This window comes from Nothoprocta perdicaria, unplaced genomic scaffold (genome assembly GCF_003342845.1).
Source record: "Nothoprocta perdicaria isolate Ctin4 unplaced genomic scaffold, notPer1 scaffold_388, whole genome shotgun sequence".
Taxonomy (NCBI): Eukaryota; Metazoa; Chordata; class Aves; order Tinamiformes; family Tinamidae; genus Nothoprocta; species Nothoprocta perdicaria.
Window position 1 is genome coordinate 266,990 of NW_020455630.1, and position 17,974 is coordinate 284,963.

At 35.5% G+C, this 17,974-nt stretch overlaps 1 protein-coding gene across 1 annotated transcript in view; it reads left to right on the plus strand.

Moving 5' to 3' along the window:
• The window catches only part of DOK6 (docking protein 6), a 157,205-nt gene that overhangs the window by 19,622 nt on the left and 119,609 nt on the right, over positions 1 to 17,974 (plus strand). The gene's annotated exons all lie outside the window — the stretch shown is intronic.

Sequence of the window (17,974 nt, forward strand, 5' to 3'; positions counted from 1 at the left end):
TTTTAGCTGATAGATATGGATATATTGAAGGAAATTACAATGAAGCATTACTCAGAAACTGTATAATACTGAATTTTCAGATTTTTTGAATTTCTGGTAAACTCAATTTGCATGGAAAGATATTTTGAAGGGAAAGGATGTATATGTCTTAAAGTACTACTCTGATGTCCTGATTTGGTCAGRTAATGTCTCTCCCAAACGCATAAGATTTTTGAAAAGAAAAGAAGTGCAAGCATCGTTTGGATTGCTGCATAAAAGATATGCACAGAACTGAGGGAAAAGCAATACAAGCAGTGACTGCCATACAAACGGTTCAATTGAAAGGCCAAAGTCTATCAAGTCTATCATCAATTGAAAGGCCAAAGTCCTATCCTATGGACTAATGAGTTGCTTAAAGGGTTGGAGGGTTGGTTGACTTATGAAGAAAGGTTGAAGGAATTGGATTCATTAAGCGTAGTGAAGAGAGAAGGCCTGGGGGGCTCCAGTCAAGCTCTTTTAGCTCATAAAATGTAATTATAGAGAAGCACGCAATCTCACAGTGATGCACATGGACAGGAAAAGAGGCAATGGGAATAAGTTACTTCAGGGAAAGTTGTCTGGATATAAGAAAAACATCACCATGACAACAATTAAACATTGGCTGACAGAGAAACCAATATTTCTGCACTGGAACTCTTCAAGACATAGCTTGGCAGGGCCCTTGGTGACCTAATCTACGTGCTTTCTTTCAAGGCAGGACAAGATGATCTGCAGGGGTCTCTTCCAACATAGACTTTCCTATGAACTGTGCAGTATGTGGCATTAAAGTTACTGAAAGCTCTTGATGTATCTGTGGACTGCGCATGTTGTGTCAAACTGGTCCTGTCATCTCCTGAGTATATTTCTGTTATTTCTAGTAATGGAAAAAATACACTCAATCTTCCTATAGTCTCCTAAACCAGTTTCAGGAGAGCTTTTCTTTGAACTGCTCGTGTTATGTGCTTTACAGAAGAGACACATGATAATCTGTGTRTCAGTTATGTATATTCTGTTTTTCCCATGAAAATCTAGACGTGTTTTGGCCAAGTTTTAAGCCTTTAAAAACCTGTAGTTTGTGTATATTTGTTAGAGACACTTTTGACTTTGACAACTAAAATGTCTCATGTCATAAATGCAGCTCCTGGATATGATGGAAATTCACATAAGCTTCTCTCTTGAGTAATGAAATATATACCTTCCAGTTCCTTCAGGGCTAAGGGCTGACATTTACTCTAATAGCTCCTAGCCATTTCTGAAGATTAGTATGGGTCATGCATCTGAAATGAAATTAGAGAGTGTATGTCCAGTCCATGTATATCCTCTGACACCTAAGTATCGTGGAAAGGAAAATCATTGAATTAAGATTTAGTGAAAAAAAGCAAATATTGGTGGGTGAGAGAAAAAATAAAGGGAAAAAATGCACTGGAACTTGGTGAAAGCACCTTATCAATCGAATGTCTGGTAAAGACATCAAGAGCTGGTCAAAGCTGCAAAGCTGACCGGGCAAGGAGATGTTGAAGTATGAATGGATAAAGGGAAGAATGGAATGGAAAGAGTGARTCTGTTATTGAGACTGAAGTCAAACCCCAAAGATTTACACAAAAACAAGGGTTGTGGTCCTGAGGTAAAAATCTAAAAAGATGAGGAAGGCAAAAAAGAAAAGTGGTAAAGAGAAGATGAAAAAGGCAAAGAAATGGGAGGTGATACTTCTAGACAGAYAGGATGGATACTTTCAAAAATGAAGAAGTTAGGACTCTGAAGGAGGGTGCTGCARCTCTGCAGAGAGGTACCAGAAAGCAGAGAGCCAACATAGCCAACATAGAAACATCTAGGGCCTGCTGGGGAGAGCGACACTAACGCTGCTGCCCCCTAAAACACAGCTCCCATGATGGATGTTATTAAACTAGACTTTTCCCTCATTGTCCCTATTTTGCATGCACTTGGTGTTATGGTATCTGAATTGTTGAAATATTGGCAAATTCAGGGAAAGTACTCCTTTTCCTTAMTACAGGCAGTATATCCAAAAAGTTGAATCTGGCATATCTCAAATGGGATCAAAAGTTTAGAGGACGTATTTTGACTTTCATTARTTTCTCACTGCAGTTTCTCTGTTCCTTACCTGTCAATATAATATTCACCTCTCAGAAGTGAGGAAGCGGTGAAGGAAAATTAATGTTTGTGAGCAGTCTGTGAGAAAGATATTTATGTGATGACCATCATGGAAAAACCCCGAAGGAAACCGTGTTTTAATTGGTACACTATTAAGTCAGAAAAAGAATGCACTAACTTCTGACAACCAGGTATAACTTATAAAACTTCTGTTTAACATAATCATATTTATCTGACAGAGGTAAAAAAAAAAAAGGAACAAAAGATAAAATATATTCATAAAATTAAGACACTGTCTATTATACAGTATGTAGAAGGGGTACCAATAAAATTAGATTTATTTATTTGTGTTTATATACTGCTCAAAAATGCCACACATCATATGTGTTGGGGCTTGCTGACATTCAAAGAATTAGACGCATAGAAAACTGTTTGACTTTGTCTCATTTTTTCTTTTTTTTTTCCCCAGTATTATGTGTATTTATTTTATTTTTTTTTAAATGGCAAAAGTAGGCATGCTACATAAATAATAATAATATCATTAATAAATATTAAAGAAAAGAGTATCTAGCCTGCTGTTTATAGTGCTAGTAGGGAAAGATATAAGTATCTTCTGCTATTTTATTTTTGTTTTTATGACGACATTTCCCCTTAAACCTGCTTTGTGAGTATGTCTGTATGTGTGTTGTGGGGGGAATCTAACATGTTTACCATCTCAGTTTGGAGATGGGAGGAAGGATAATCCCTTGTGTGTAACTCTAAAGGGAAGCAGACAGATACAAACATCACATTAAGGTGTACAAGGAAGGGCAGACACGTTTGTCACTATAATTCACTTTCTTTTAATAAAGGGAAAAAATAATAACTTTTATGAGTAAAAATAGATTTACAATTGGATTGCAATAAGGAAGCCTTGCAATCAAAATAAAAGAACAATGTATGATGGAAACCGGCAGAAAGCTGATTTTTACTTCTAATTTTTACTTCTTCATAGAATAAAATTTGAAATTCAAATCACTGTTTGATGAAGAAGACTATTAAAAATGCATTAGAGTTGAAAATGTAGCTGTATATAATTGTCATAGTAGATATTCCAAATGAATTTATCCCCAAAGACAATTAAGCTAAAAGAATTTTCAAATGATGATTGTTAAAAAAAAGTTAATTTTAGAAACAAATGAAATGAAAACATTTCAAAGAATTTGTCAAAAAAATAAACTATCATCTACTTAAAAATAAATACCTAGGAGAAGACTTACATTCCTGCTCAGAATCTTTTGTATTTTTTCTACACTTATGTCAAATTCCTAATTTTTCTTTTGCATCTGATTCCCTTTTCCCCTCTTTTACACATTTCTGGACCACTCGCTGTCTTTTTGTGCACATATTTGCATGTACATGCTAAATTTAGGTTAATTTAAACTCACAAGATTTCTTTCTATATGTGGTATTTTTTCATTGAGTTGGTTCATTTTTCTACAGAGCATCACGGACATCATAAGTAATCTGGTACTTACTAATACTTCCTTCTACACATCTGAAATATTTTAATATGTTCATTTCTACTTAACAACAACAGCATCTAAATGTTGGTTTTAAYTTCATGGCACTGGGAGGATGTTATTTTTAAAGATCATGTGAACACATATGAACACCTTCTAAAATCAGTGGCTTTTCTAAATGATTTTTTCTTTGCCATGTTTGTGTTTTACTCTTCTGCACAAATGAACCACAGACTCAGGTTGCCAGTGAATGTCTCCTTGGTTGTGCTTGTATGCATGYAGTAAACCCAGGATTGCAAAACCTGTTGCTGTTCAGAATTAGTTCAGGAYTTACTGGTCAAACACAATTCAGTGTTTGAAATTAACCAGGTTCTGAAATTAATTTCTTAGCCTCTCAATGCAGTGAGAAATTCAATAGTTAGGATTATGCCAAGAACTTCTGCAATGAGTTACATACTTGTCACTTACTGCACTCAGTGAGGTTGTTATAATTTTGTTTTAATTTGGTTTGAAATATTTTCTGTTTTAATAATAAAAAATAATTGAACCTATCTAATGAGATAAGTTTGGGAATTACTAAAGGTCAGGCAATTTAACTAAAACAAAAGGAAATATTGGAAAAGTATGTTTCTTCTTTTTTAAACTCAAAAAAACTTTTAATTAACTTTTAATTAACGAATACCTTCCGGCTGAAACAATTCTGAAAAGGTCTGGGCATAATCTGGTAAACTSTGAGAATGATAAAAGCAAAAACCTTTGAAAAATGAAAATGGTCTTTAGCTGTCCARGATATTTTAATAACCTCAAAATGCTATTAAAATTTGTATAATGGTCTAGTTCATTTACACATTCATTACAAAGTATTGCCCTATTACTCTACTTGGATAATTAAACTAAAGAATGAAATTTTCCGTTTTGTTTCTCAGACATAAATGCAATGTTGCTGTTTGCATACATAATAACTCTAGAAGGAAATTTGATATTAAAAGTATCTTTTTTATTTTTCCAAAGTGAATCTGGGTGACAAATTACAGTGCATGTTTAATATAAACCAGTAATTATTTTGAACTTTGTTAGCATCCAGTGTTTCTGAGGATCAGGATATTGGGTTGGGTTAAACTCATGTTTTTTTTACTAAATAAATAAATAAATAAATAAATAAATCTATAATAAAAATACTCGTAAAATATAATTTTTTTTCAGTATATATTTAAAAATACAAATTAAAATTCTTGCAAATGGAAAAGGCACATGTGTGCATGCACACGCACATAAAAATGATTGAATTTTATCTATTGCTTTAAAACCCTGGGCCACTAATAAAAGGTGAAAAATCTTTTTAGGATGTAGACAGAAGTTCTCCAGTTCTGACAGCATTACAGTAGCACAATTCAWGACAAAATGAAGCAACTTGATGAAAATTCGCTTTTCTGTCTGATAAGAGTAGTTAGTACAATTTAATCAACACAATCTGCCACGGTTAAGCAAACTTGGCCTGGTTCTTTACAATATACTGAAGCAATATAGCATTAAAAATGGAAAGCAAAATCTAATCAAATAATTTGAGGTCTTGCCTTTACTTTGTATCAGTGATTAAGGGACTAGAGTATCTATCATATGAGGGAAGACTAAGTGAGCTGGGTCTGTTTAGCCTAGAGAAGAGAAAATTGAGAGGGAATCTGATCAATATGTATAAATTCCTGAGGGGAGAATATAAAGAATATGGGGCCAAACTGCCAGTGGTGACCAGTGACAAGACAAAGAGCACTAGGTACAAATTAAAACATGAGACGTTCCATCTACATGTGAGGAAGAACTTTTTTACTGTGAGGGTGACAGGGCCCTGGAAGAGGCTTCCTGGAGATCCTTCCTGGAGATCTGGCAAAACTTTGTGCCACGTGCTCTAGATGTCCCTGTTTGAGCAGGGACATTGGACTAGATGAGCTCTAGAGGTGCTTTCTAAACTCAAGYGTTCTGTGATTCTGTGTGATTCTATGAAATCTAAAATAATAGAGAGTTTGTAACCGATGGTGATAAGTGGCCGGTATGGTATGAACCTGAGTACCCAGATGGTCATTCTTTTGGAAGTCAGAGTTATATTAATAGTAGTTATGGTTTAGGAAAAGGAGAAAACTGTGATAACAATCTAATATCTTTATTTAAAACTTATTTAAATTTTGAGAAATAATAAAAAATAATTTTTTTATTTGCTATTTAATCTAAAACAGCACAATGTGATCTGCATTCTCCAAATATACTCATAAATTTAAAATTTTACATTTTAATCTCAACTATAATTGTAAGGCAAGATGAACTGACACAATATCCTTTTCACTCTGCTGTCAAAGCTGTGTATATTTCTCATTGGACCTCAGTTTTCTGGCTGTGAAATTGCTAATTTATTTTAGGTTTTTTTTTAATATAAATATGTTCATCTTTTCTTTATCTTTCTTTAAATCYACTTTTGAATTATAGGGTAGGAGTTCTACTCTTACACTAGTCTTAAGTCTATGTGGAGACAATGCGGTCTCCATGTAGTGCTTATGGGAATTAACATTTACTTAGTAGCAGTTCCTTTAACTCTTACTCCTCCGAAATAGCAGCTAGAGACCTGCCCCAAAGACATAATGTGGAGGTTGATATGTCACTTGTTGACTAGATTCCTGGAGAATGTTGTTACCATAACAACTCATCCCCTTCCAGAGATGAATCTGTGTGCAGAGATGGAGATAACTCTTCTCTCTCTTTTTTTTTTTTTGGCATGAATTAGTTTTCTTTCACTTAGTAACGGGATTTCTATTCTTCCTTCTTATATTCCTCTTGAATCTTGTGCTTCAGTTTTTACAGTTCTTTCATGCAGTAGACTTTCATGCATTTTATTTCTGTCTCTAACACTTCTCTTTTTTAAGTTTTAGCTTTTGATTTCTTGGACCCTTGGTCCCACTGTTTATAGGTGTGTGCTGTTCTTGTGCAAAATAAGCTGTAATAAAATCAGGAAAAATAGTTTCATCCTACATGCTCTGTATGCCTAACCCCATATGAGCTTGCCCAAACGTCCAGGGAGACTTAGAGATCTTTTAGTCTCCCTTTCTTATGCTTATAGGATGCTTTAGGATGGGAAGGACCTYAGGAGGTCTTTAGTCCAACATCCTGCTCACAGTCTAATCTACAACAAAACTTCTATAATGGCATATATAAAGACAAATATTCAGCCAGCTTGTTGCAGATAGAAATAGTGAAAATTGAGCAGAAGGAAGATATTTAGTTTGAGTTACTGCTGTTCTTTTCCTTCCAACTGAAATGCATCCATAACTCCTTTCTTTCTTTTTCCAAATGTCAGCAGAATTCAGTGTGACTTTAGCATGTCTTCTTGCCCTTCATTTGCCATATTAATTATAATAGACCTCTTATTATTTTAATTAYCATATTAATTATTATAATATAGTTCTCACTCCTTATATCATTCTTCTCTTACTGTCAGGCTGTTTACTGTCTGAGGTGTTTCGATACTGCCTAGGGACTGGTCAYCAGAGGCCCTGTTCTTGGCCACTGTGTTGACTTTTGCTTTCTTCCTACATGCTTGATATGACAAAAGAGATGGCCGTAGGGGGCCCGTTATAAAGAAATACAAGGATGAGCAGTTGCATTTTGCTGGTCTTGTCTCTGCTTTATTTTTTTTTGTTAGATAGGAATTAARTGACAGGAAGGTAGTGCACAATGCAACACAGAAGTAGATTTATGTAAATTCAGACCTTTTTCTCTGCCCAAGCAATTTTCAGGACTCCTCACAGTGGAAAAATATTCAGTACATGGAATTGCATAATGATTTCTCATCCCAGTTTCTTATGAGTGTCATGCACTTAGAAGAATTCAAAGATGATTTACTCTAGAATGAAACATTTGAGTTTTTATGCAAGTTTCTGATTGAGGGTTTTTTTTTTCTTCATCCCTTCCAGACCTGGTCTTTTATTTAGTATGGAATTTTATTTCTAGTAAAGTGTTGCAGACATAATATGCAATTTGACTGTAATGTTACTGTAATGGTGGGAGAGTTTTGTGATCTTTTTAATCATACCTTTTAACTGCCAAATCCCTAGGTATGTTACCAACTCATAGCATTTATATGTCAGTGTAGCACAAAAGAGCAGATCCCTGTTCCATGTTTGCAATATTGGTTTTATTGAGGTAACTCAATAATTTACCATGCTGTTTAACTTGGCACGGGGAAGACATTACCTTGATCATTTTAGCATGACAATTGCAAGAGTTTCAACATTTTCATTTGTTAGAAATGCTGCAATTATTTTTAGTAGTTAAATATGAATACTGTGATTAAATCAGAACATGCTTTGCATTCCAATCTTATGTTTTGAATGTTACACTCCCCAAAAATGAATATTTTCAAACTTAGTCACTTCAGAATTTTTTCCAAGTAGTTCACTATTTTAATTTATTTCTTCATGACTGGAGGAAAGAACTTTAAAACTTTTATTTTAAATTGATGCTTAGCAGATTACAGACTTTTTTCCCACATTTTTCAGGTATGTTAAGAATTTTTATGATATTTCTCTTTCTCCCTGAGCAATTTAATAATGCTGTCTTTACCCGGCATCTATGAGATTAATGCTAAGTAAGAAAGTAATGTTATGCAAATACTAACAATAGAATGCAACTGAATTTTACTGTGATATATTCAACTTTTGTCTTATTCTCTTTGATACCTGTGCAGTCTGTTGCTTCTCCTGCATGTTTATTAGAACCAGACTAATCTTTGACTTTCTTGCCTGCACTCCCATTGCTGATACCCTAGTCTTTAAATATCTTATTCCAAAAATGAGCTGAGTGCAAATTGAAAGAAAACAATATCAACACCATATTAAATACATCTCCTTTTGTTAGTATGAGATAGGTCCTTTGCTTTATCCAGTTCTCTCAACAGAACAGAATCTTTCCATATGAATAAGTAAACAGATAATTATTTAGTGCAAGTCAAAGATGAACTGTGCTTTTATTTGTATTTTTTTATGTTTGAATGCAGCCTTGTAACTGTACGGATCATTTGATTGTTTTCATTTTTCTAGTTTTAGAATAATGTTACTCYAGTGGTGTTGTCAAAGGAAGTAGATTTTTTAAATGTATGTATTATTTTTTTCATTTGTTTTATTGATTTTGGAAACCTTTTGAGAATGTTGAACTCTGAATTCCCTAGATGGCACTTAAAAGGGATCCTTGGTAAACTTGCTAAAGCTCTCAAAATAATTGTCTTGYTCCAGTTTGAGCTGAGTTACCCCAAATGCTGCAGGGAACTCTGAATGTTTTTGTAGTATAGTCACATATCTGTTATAYAGTACAATTTTGTGGAAGTAAGTTGATAAGTACTGACTAATATATTGACTTATTCCTAAAATCCTTCTTTTAGTAAAGCTATGAGTAGTTATTAAAAAAGTGATAGCCAAAAGGTCAAAATAAGTGTTGTTGGTTAAGAAACAAAGATTCACAGTTAATTTGAGCYTTTATTTAGTTGAATGTATTTCATGTTTTAATCACCTTTCACATCTACTGACCTAATTAACATAACARAAAGAAAAATAATGATGGGTACCTTACTTGTGTTTCATTAATAGTGAGTAGGTGAAAGATGCTAAAAATTACGCTGAAAACTGTTTTATCACATCAAATGTATTGATAACTTAATAGATATGTGGTTCTTCCAATTCTAAGGAGCCTCCATTTCTTGGATGGCCTCACATCATTTTTATGTTTGCGTTGTAGATTTTGAATCATCCAAAGTCCTATTAAGACCAAACCCTGCTCCTTAGAGAAGAACAGTATAAGGTCCGCTAGTTTCTAAATTTGAAAAGCCTCAATAATATTGGAATATTGGCTTTAATAATATTGGAAGAAATTCACCATGATTCTTCCTTCCCCAGATGTGTTTTCCTGCTTAATATTTGCTGCTCTATTTAAAGTGTTCATCTTTCAGATGAGAGAGTTTTAGCTCTTTAGAATTTTGAAATATCACTTTGCTGCAGTAAGACCCTATTTTTCTTCTCCTTTGTCTTGATCTGCTTCAACTCTTTCTGCCTACCTTTTATTTTTAATACTGTGATTTTCCCATTTTTATTTGATATTGGGAGGCTCTAATCATATACAGTATAGTCAGCAAGCAAGCAAACTGCATTCAGCTTACTATTGCATGTTTTTCTGATCAATATTGTGTGGAGGAATGCCAATACGTGTTTAGAGAAAATGATCACTAAAACCCAATACTCAACTGTTAAAAGTCAACAGACTGGAAAGAGCAATTCAGTTGCCACTCAATTCTCCAAATTTGGCCTGGCTACTTTTAGGTAAGTTGGTATTTGTTGTTGGGCATTTTTAATGGTGTTATCATTGTTTTCATAACCAGTGACAGTCATCCCTCTGTAAGGGCGCTTCTGTAGTGGTTGACATCTTTTGAATTTGAAGTCTTTGTGAGAGGGAGAGGATGCTAACATGTGCAGATTTTTAAATAATAGTAGGAAAAATATTCTTGTTGAATACAAGCCTGATTGTCCATTGGCTTTTTTATTGTTTTGGGCCATATGACTTTCTTTAATGGAACAGAACAGTAGAGGAAAGGAGGGTCAAGCATCTAACTGTATTTGAATGTGTTGAGGTTGCACAGGGCTATATTGCCCAATTCATGCACTTGCTATATTTGTATAAAATGGTCTTTCCCGAGTATTCAAGTCAAGGAAATGAGGTATTTCCAGCATGTGATTTKTTTTTTTTTTTTTTGCAGAGGGAGGGAAGTTGACTTGAATTTGTTTGATTTTTTGCTTTGTCTTCCCTCCCACTTTCCTCCATACTCCTTTTCCCCCATATGGAGACCATTAGGACTGACTTGGTTAAAGTGTGAAAGAAATCAGTTGCCAGCACAATAATTCAGATACCAAATGGGGGAAAAAAAAAAAAAAAAAGTTTAAGGCAAAGGAAGACTTAACATTGCAAACCAAAACAAGTGCAAAGGATGCAAAGTGCAAATGAGGCTCGAGAGTGGAAGTGTGCTTTGAGGGGCAAATAGGATCAGGCTGTGCCCCAAGAGCTTTGTAGAGGAATATATACTTGTGATGAGATGGTATTTGTGATGTTGCTTTGAGTAGTTTTTCTTTGTTTGCTAATTTTGAATGTGTTTGTGTGTGTGAGGGGTGGCGGGAAAGTGAAGCAAGTGTAGCTGGAAGGAAGTTGGTTGCAATTTTGATATTTATGCCCCATTTTCCAATACTTCCTGTCCTCCTCCACAGCATCACATTCCTGTGAAGTGGTTGTTTTGTGCAGCTGAGGAGTGCCCAAAGTGAAGGGTTAGCAGTCTAAGAGGAAGCTTAGCTTCCAGGGAAGCAAATGTTTTAGAGGCTAAATAAGCTAAATAAGCATTCTTGAAATTATTTCCTGCAATTTACTTGGGTAACGAGCACAATCACAGAAGATGGCTACAGATTTCAGCAGTGTGGTTCACAAACTCCCAGACGAAAGAAAAGTATTCTCCCCATGTGCAAATAGGCTCTTTACGTGGATGAGATGTTGCAGCCAGAGCTCAGCATGAATGTGAGAGTTCTGAAATATCATATAAAACATGGAAGGGCTAGAGTGATTTTAAAGAAACCAGTTGTTCGTACCTTACATGCTGTGTCACTAGCAATCTATGACTTGTTCTCTTCAGTCTGGCCAGGGATCACTTTCCTTTAGAGCTATTCAGAAACTTATTTGCATAGCAATTCTGAATTATTTTCTTGATCTTCAGCCTATGTTTGTAATCTTGCATGGATTTAGGYAATTGCTGCCTGCCTCTGTAGGTTTATTAGCCATTTTCCTGCACCTGAATTATTTACTAGGAATCCACAGCATGACTTTACTGAAAATAGCTGAAGATTGTCTTAGCTAATGAAAAAATGTGGTTAGATTCCTAAAGCTTTTCAGGATGCTTTCAAGTTCTCTTCCAAATCTGCTAGCAAAGAAAGGCACTTTAAGCAAATATAGCCCTATAGCCCAAGACTTTAGTTACACTTTTCACTTGATCCACTGACACCAAGCACTACTGACAGGAATTTTGGGAAGGAATAGGAAACAGAAATGATTTGCTGTTATCATCAAATTTCGGATCTCCATGTAGATAAGACTTATTAACATTTGGTTCCTTCTTCCTTTTCAGACTTTCTTCTGACTATGCAACCATCCTGGTGCATTGTTCTAGATTTTATTCTGCATTTGTTGTGGAAGAGGTTTGTACAAACCTTTTTATGCAGTCCTAACATAGAACAGAGTAGGGTGTGGTTTCTRTTATTTTTTTCCTGTGATTGATGATTGATTCATCAAGATGTGGCTAAGCAGCTTTTAGGAGTTGTCAATGATCATGAAAAATATATATATATTCCTCAGTGTGTGTGTGTATATATATATACTCACATACTGAAAAGAAACAAGGAGAGGAGAAACTGTTGAAGTGATGCTCTTTTTTTGATGAAATGCTACAACAAAGCAAAAAAAAAAAAAAAAAAAATGAGATTCAGGGGTCCATCTGCAGACCAAGATAAAATGTGAGGATGAGGATAGGAGGAAGTGCATTGCGTTGCTTATAGCAATCTTCGGCTTATTCTTAAGTGCTCTAAATATATAAGCAGCAGAAAACTAACTAGAGCCTCTTTTGCATTCTCATTTAGAGCTTGACATTCCTCTGCAAAGCAACTTGCTGAACAATCTTGAGACTTGGCCAAAAAAATAGATGTGCAAATCATGTGTTTCTTTTCCTAAGGTTGTGCTTTTGGTTAGCTGTGTTCATTTGGAAACTTCAGCTTTTGGCTTACCTGGAAACTTCCAGGTGACCTAAATTCCTCATGGTAAGAGGAATCAGTCTACAGAAGCTTAGCTTGGAAACTCAGATACAAGTCTAGCATAGCCTAATTTTTGCGTTGGAGGAATCCAATGCTATCTTTACCAGTCCCAGAATTTCCTCTACCTTGCGACCCTTCAAGGTTATGTCCTTCCATGRGATCTTAACCAAAAGGAAGTTGGGAGATGTTTGTTATAGTTACATGAAAAAAATTGCAAACAGTGAAAACTTTTATATAAATAATGAGGCCAAAAAAAGAAAAAAAAAGGTTAGCAAAGACTTTTTTCCATATAGGTTGAAGTAACTATTCATAAATTTCTTTTCTTAAACCAATGTTAATTTTCTTGTGAAAAAGACTAGTATGGTACCGGAAAGAAAAAAAAAAAAGATGAAGAGGTCAATTAGAAAAATAAATAAATAACAAGAATATGTATGTGTGGGATACAGAGTGATGGACAGATGAGGCAAAAATTACTGATGAGGAGTAGGAGAGCTGAGAAGAGGGCCAGGTGCTAAGAGTCCCAAATGTTTACTGCACTGAGTACCATATGGAGTACTGTGCTAAATGATAGTACCAGTGTCTAGCAGAGAAAAACATCTCTTAAGTTAACATATTAAAAGTGTTGTGAACTATATGATTGTAGCTTAAGTCAAAAAGATCTCTTTTGCTTACTGCTAAAATCATAAAAGATAAGGTTAGGCAATTCACTCAAAAAAAAAAGGATTTTTTTTTTTGTTTATTTCACTTGATTCTTATTTTTCTCTAAAGCGATGAAGTGTAGGGATAGCAAAACATTTTTTTCTCTCAATGGTATCAACAAAGACTTAGGGAAAGTTTAGTGCCACCGTTAAATTAACTTGGTCTTGTTTGTTGAAGGTCTAGGTAGCATCCTTATGTCTGTAATAGCCATAAAATTCTGCTTTCATGCTCTCTTCTTATGTGTACAAAGCAATCAATGGTTTAGATATTTTTGGAATACCATCTTTTTATTGTGAAGAGTAGCACTATTTCTAATGAATTAGTCTATATCTTGTCCATAAGGCTGTAAAGATAGCAATGAAAAAAATTTGATAAAACATTCTCTACTTTAAAAAGTTGATATGCCCAATTCACTGGTYGTGTAGAAAGAGGTTTTGGGATAAATTTTCCACCAAAGAAAAGTCTTTAAATACTTTCTAAAATTTGAAAAGAGGTGCTTTATATTCTTTCAGAAGAAATTATGTTTATATTATGCATAAACATTTTGTCTTTTTCTGTAATTTTGGATAGAAATATAAGTTCATGTAGTTTCCATTTTAAAAAGCATTTTTTTCATTATGAAGAAGAGATCAAAATTAAAACTAAATTTTAGTAATATTAAAAAAGGAAGCTTGATTGTCTAACCAAAGTTTGGTTTTCATTTCTATATACAATATAATATAAACTCTCTGGTGTTTATTGTTTTTACTCATAAACATTCAGAGGTTAGAAAAATGACTCATGCACCACTGAAGTTAAAAACAGAAACCTGAAGCTGAATAAATTTATTCGTTCTATCAGTGGGAGGAAAGGAGAAAGGTTTTCAGAGAATGTTTGCTCTTGTGCCTGTGCCCTGATTATGAAAAGAGCCACACAATACAGTTTCAAAAGATAAATATGAAAGCAAAATTTCATACGTCTACAGGATTATTAAAAATTAAGCACTCACTGGAGGGTGACTAGGTGGCATCACCTTGCTTTTAACTGTCTTTTTTTTTTTCCCCCCAGCAAGTTTACATGCTCAATGGATAAAACCAGAACTAGTGTTTTAACTTTTATGTGTTTTGAAATTCATTGCTTTATTAGACTTGGTGATGGGATTGTGTCCTAAACTTTATTTTTTCTCTTTATTTTTTTCTACTAGTTTACCCAAAAGCCTTCAATATTTTTCTTAACAAACATCTCTCCAAAACCCCTATATCATCACACTCATCTCTAAACTTTTACGATGCTTTATAATCATCACTAAAATATTATTTCCAAGAAAAAATGCAATTTTTGAAAAATGAATTATTTCAAGGTGAAATAGATTTAAAAAGGGAAAAGCTTTCTGTTATTGAGAAAAGCTGTAACCTTTCTCTCACAAGAGGAATGCTACTTCTGCTGTTTCTCTTGCTTTGAAACAATGAATAATTCAAAAAAAAAGGTTGACATAAAAATATAAAAGTTGGAGATACTATAATGGGCATTTCACATAACTCTTTGCAGTTGAACAGGACTTAATAAAAGCTCTTTTCTATCTAGGAAAAAATGAGATTGTTTCCCACAAACACTTGCATTTTTATTCTGCCAAATCACTTGTGTGTGYACTAAAAATCAGGGGCAGCAAAATTTGATCTCTTTCAAATATGAATTTCCCATGAGCAAATAAAAGGCTATTCTTTGTTCTCTGACATTATTTCCGTATATGTGAATGATCTCGTATAGAAAGTGTTCTTCCAATATATTAAATAAAACAAGTTTAATGTAATAATTAAATAAGAGTACAATCTATGATAACCATTGTGGAYGATACCAARCTGAGTGGAGTGGCCGACACTCTGGAGGGCTCTGCTGCCATCCAGAGGGATCTGGACAGGCTGGAGAGTTGGGCAGAGAGGAACCTCATGAGGTTCAATAAGGACAAGTGCAGGGTCCTGCACCTGGGGAGGAATAACCCCAGGCACCAGTACAGATTAGGGGTCAACCTGCTRGAAAGCAGCTCCATGGAGAGGGACCTGGGAGTCCTGGTTGACACCAAGTTAACYATGAGTCAGCAGTGTGCCCTYGTGGCCAAGAAGGCCAATGGGATCCTGGCCTGCATGAGGAGGAGTGTTACCAGCAGATCAAGGGAGGTGACCCTGTCCSTCTACTGAGCTCTGRTGAGGCCGCACCTGGAGTATTGGGTGCAGTTCTGGGCTCCCCAGTAGAAGARGGACTTGGAGTTTCTCGAGAGGGTCCAGAGAAGAGCAACCAAGAKGAYTAAGGGAATGGAGCATCTCCCGTATGAGGAGAGACACAGTGAGCTGGGCCTGTTTAGCCTGGAGAATGGAAGGCTGAGAGGTGATCTGATTAACATGAAGGGGGAATTTAGGGAGGAAGGGGCCAAGCTCTTCTCAGTGGTGGCCAGTGATAGGACAAGGGATAATGGGTATAAGTTGAAACACAGGAAGCTCCATCTCCATATGAGGAAGAACTGAAGAACTTCTTTTCTGTGAGGGTGATAGAGCCCTGGCACAGGCTGCCCAGGGAGGTTGTGGAGTCTCCCTCTCTGGACATCTTCCAAACCYACCTGGATGCCACCCTGTACCACGTGTTCTAGGTGTCCCTGCTGGAGCACGGGTGTTGGACTAGGTGCTCTCTAGAGGTCTCTTCCAACCTTAACCATTCTGTGATTCTGTGATTCTGTGATTCTGTGATTCTGTRATTCTGTGACTCAATTTTGCAATCTTGGAATGGATCTTCATTGACATCAATGGTCACTTTACATATGCAAAGTCTTTTAAAAACAGAATCATCACTGAAAGGTGCCCATTTTCAGTTTCTGAATTAATATCTAGGAGAACAGTCTTAACACTGACAATGTCAAAGTAAATTGCTCTCACAAAAAAAGAAAAGTAAAACTATTGTGATGGTAAAGATTTTTTTTTCTTTTTTTGTTTAGTCCTTTTGCTTCCTAAAATACTCTTTGTTCACAACTATCTTTCCAAAATAACTTAGCCTTGTAAGATGAGCAGTGGTGCAAATTCAACAAATTCAGGAACATCCTGATCATTAATAAGTAGTCCTACAATATCTATTAAATCCTTTTGACAGCAGTCACCAGTTTTGCCATTGACTTATCATGGATTTACTAGGTTTCAATGCATAAAATACAGTTGCTCTGTAGATTGATTAATCCATTGATAATATTTTGTATGTAAAATGGTGAAACTCTGTAATGCAAAGATTCCCAAGTCTAGATGGAAAATGTATACCAAGGTACTCAGGGATATACTGAGTATGAGTCATTCTTGACCATTCTTACATATTTCCTAYGTATAGCTGAGGGTGCTGAGAGAGCTAGCAGATGTCCTTGCATGACTCTTCATGGATGTAGTCATTTGCCATGACAAGGCAAATGTACCTCTCTTCAAAAAAATAAGATCAAAATGTCAACCTGGTTACTACAGCTCTGTCAACTTTGCTTCAGTTCCTAGGAAGATCTACGGAGCAAGTCCTTTTAAAACACATTTCAAGGCATATGAAAGAGAAGAAAGTGATTGGGGACAACCAACATGGATTTACTAAGGATAAATCATGCTTGAGCAGCATGGTTGCACACAACCTTGAGAATAAGGACAACAGAGTGGATCTCTGTTATCTGATCTTTGACAAGCTTGTCAATACTGTCTTCCGCATATTCTTATACGTGAGASATAGATAGCGTAAATGGGTGATAAAAATTACTAGTTGGATGATCAGTCTGGRAGAGTCATAGTTAACAGGTTATACTCGGCTGGTCAATGAGGTATATGTGGGGATCTGCACAAGGGCCTGTCCTGGTTAATGTGTTTATCAGTGGTCAGGAGAAGATAGAGGAGCCACTCTCACCAAGTCTGTGCATAGCTGTCTACATGGGAGAAGAAACTTACACAGTTGAGGGCAGAGCTGTCAGATGGATCTGGACAGGCTGGAGGAATGGACCAACTGAGACCTTGTGAAACTGGACAAGGACAAATGTCATGTCCAGCCCTGGGAAGGAACAGCACTGCAGCAATACGCGATACATGCTGGAAAGTCCCTGTTAGCTCACTAAGGGAGCACGAACTTTGTGCCCTGACCTCTAGACACTGTGTCTGGTTTTAGGACCCCAGTGCAGGAAAGCGACTGGAAAAGTAGACAAATTTTGCTGAGGACCACCAAGGTAGACACTTGCCTGTAGCTATATTCAGTCCTGGTCACAGGAACACATACAACCAAATTCATAATTTCCCAGTTTAATTTTCTGGTTTCTTGATATCTCTTACTTTTTTTCTTTTCTTTTCTTTTTTTTTCTTTTTTTTTTTTTGTATATGTGTGTGTGTTTGTGTATTTGTATGATTTTTTTCCCTCCCTACGTGTTTCTGGTTTTTTACTGTTCAATATAAAATATTTGTCTCTTAAAAACAAGCATTTCTCACATCTGAAAAGGAATGCTAGAGCTGCACACAAACCCCATCAGAATTTAAAACAAGAATTCTCTCCCAAGCCTTACTTTAAGGTCTGATCATATTAAGGTCTGATCATATATTTTTCACTGATCATAGATGGCCAAATGCATATAGATGACATCTAAGAAAAAAGCATTAATTCCATATATAACAGATATCTTGCCTGGAAAAGTTGTAATTCTGAGCAAACGTGATCTGTTTATATTTAAGGAATTGAGAAGGATTTCATAATGGGAAGTACTAAGCAGCTTAATAGGCTGTACTTCCAGATCTGCTTGGAAAAAAG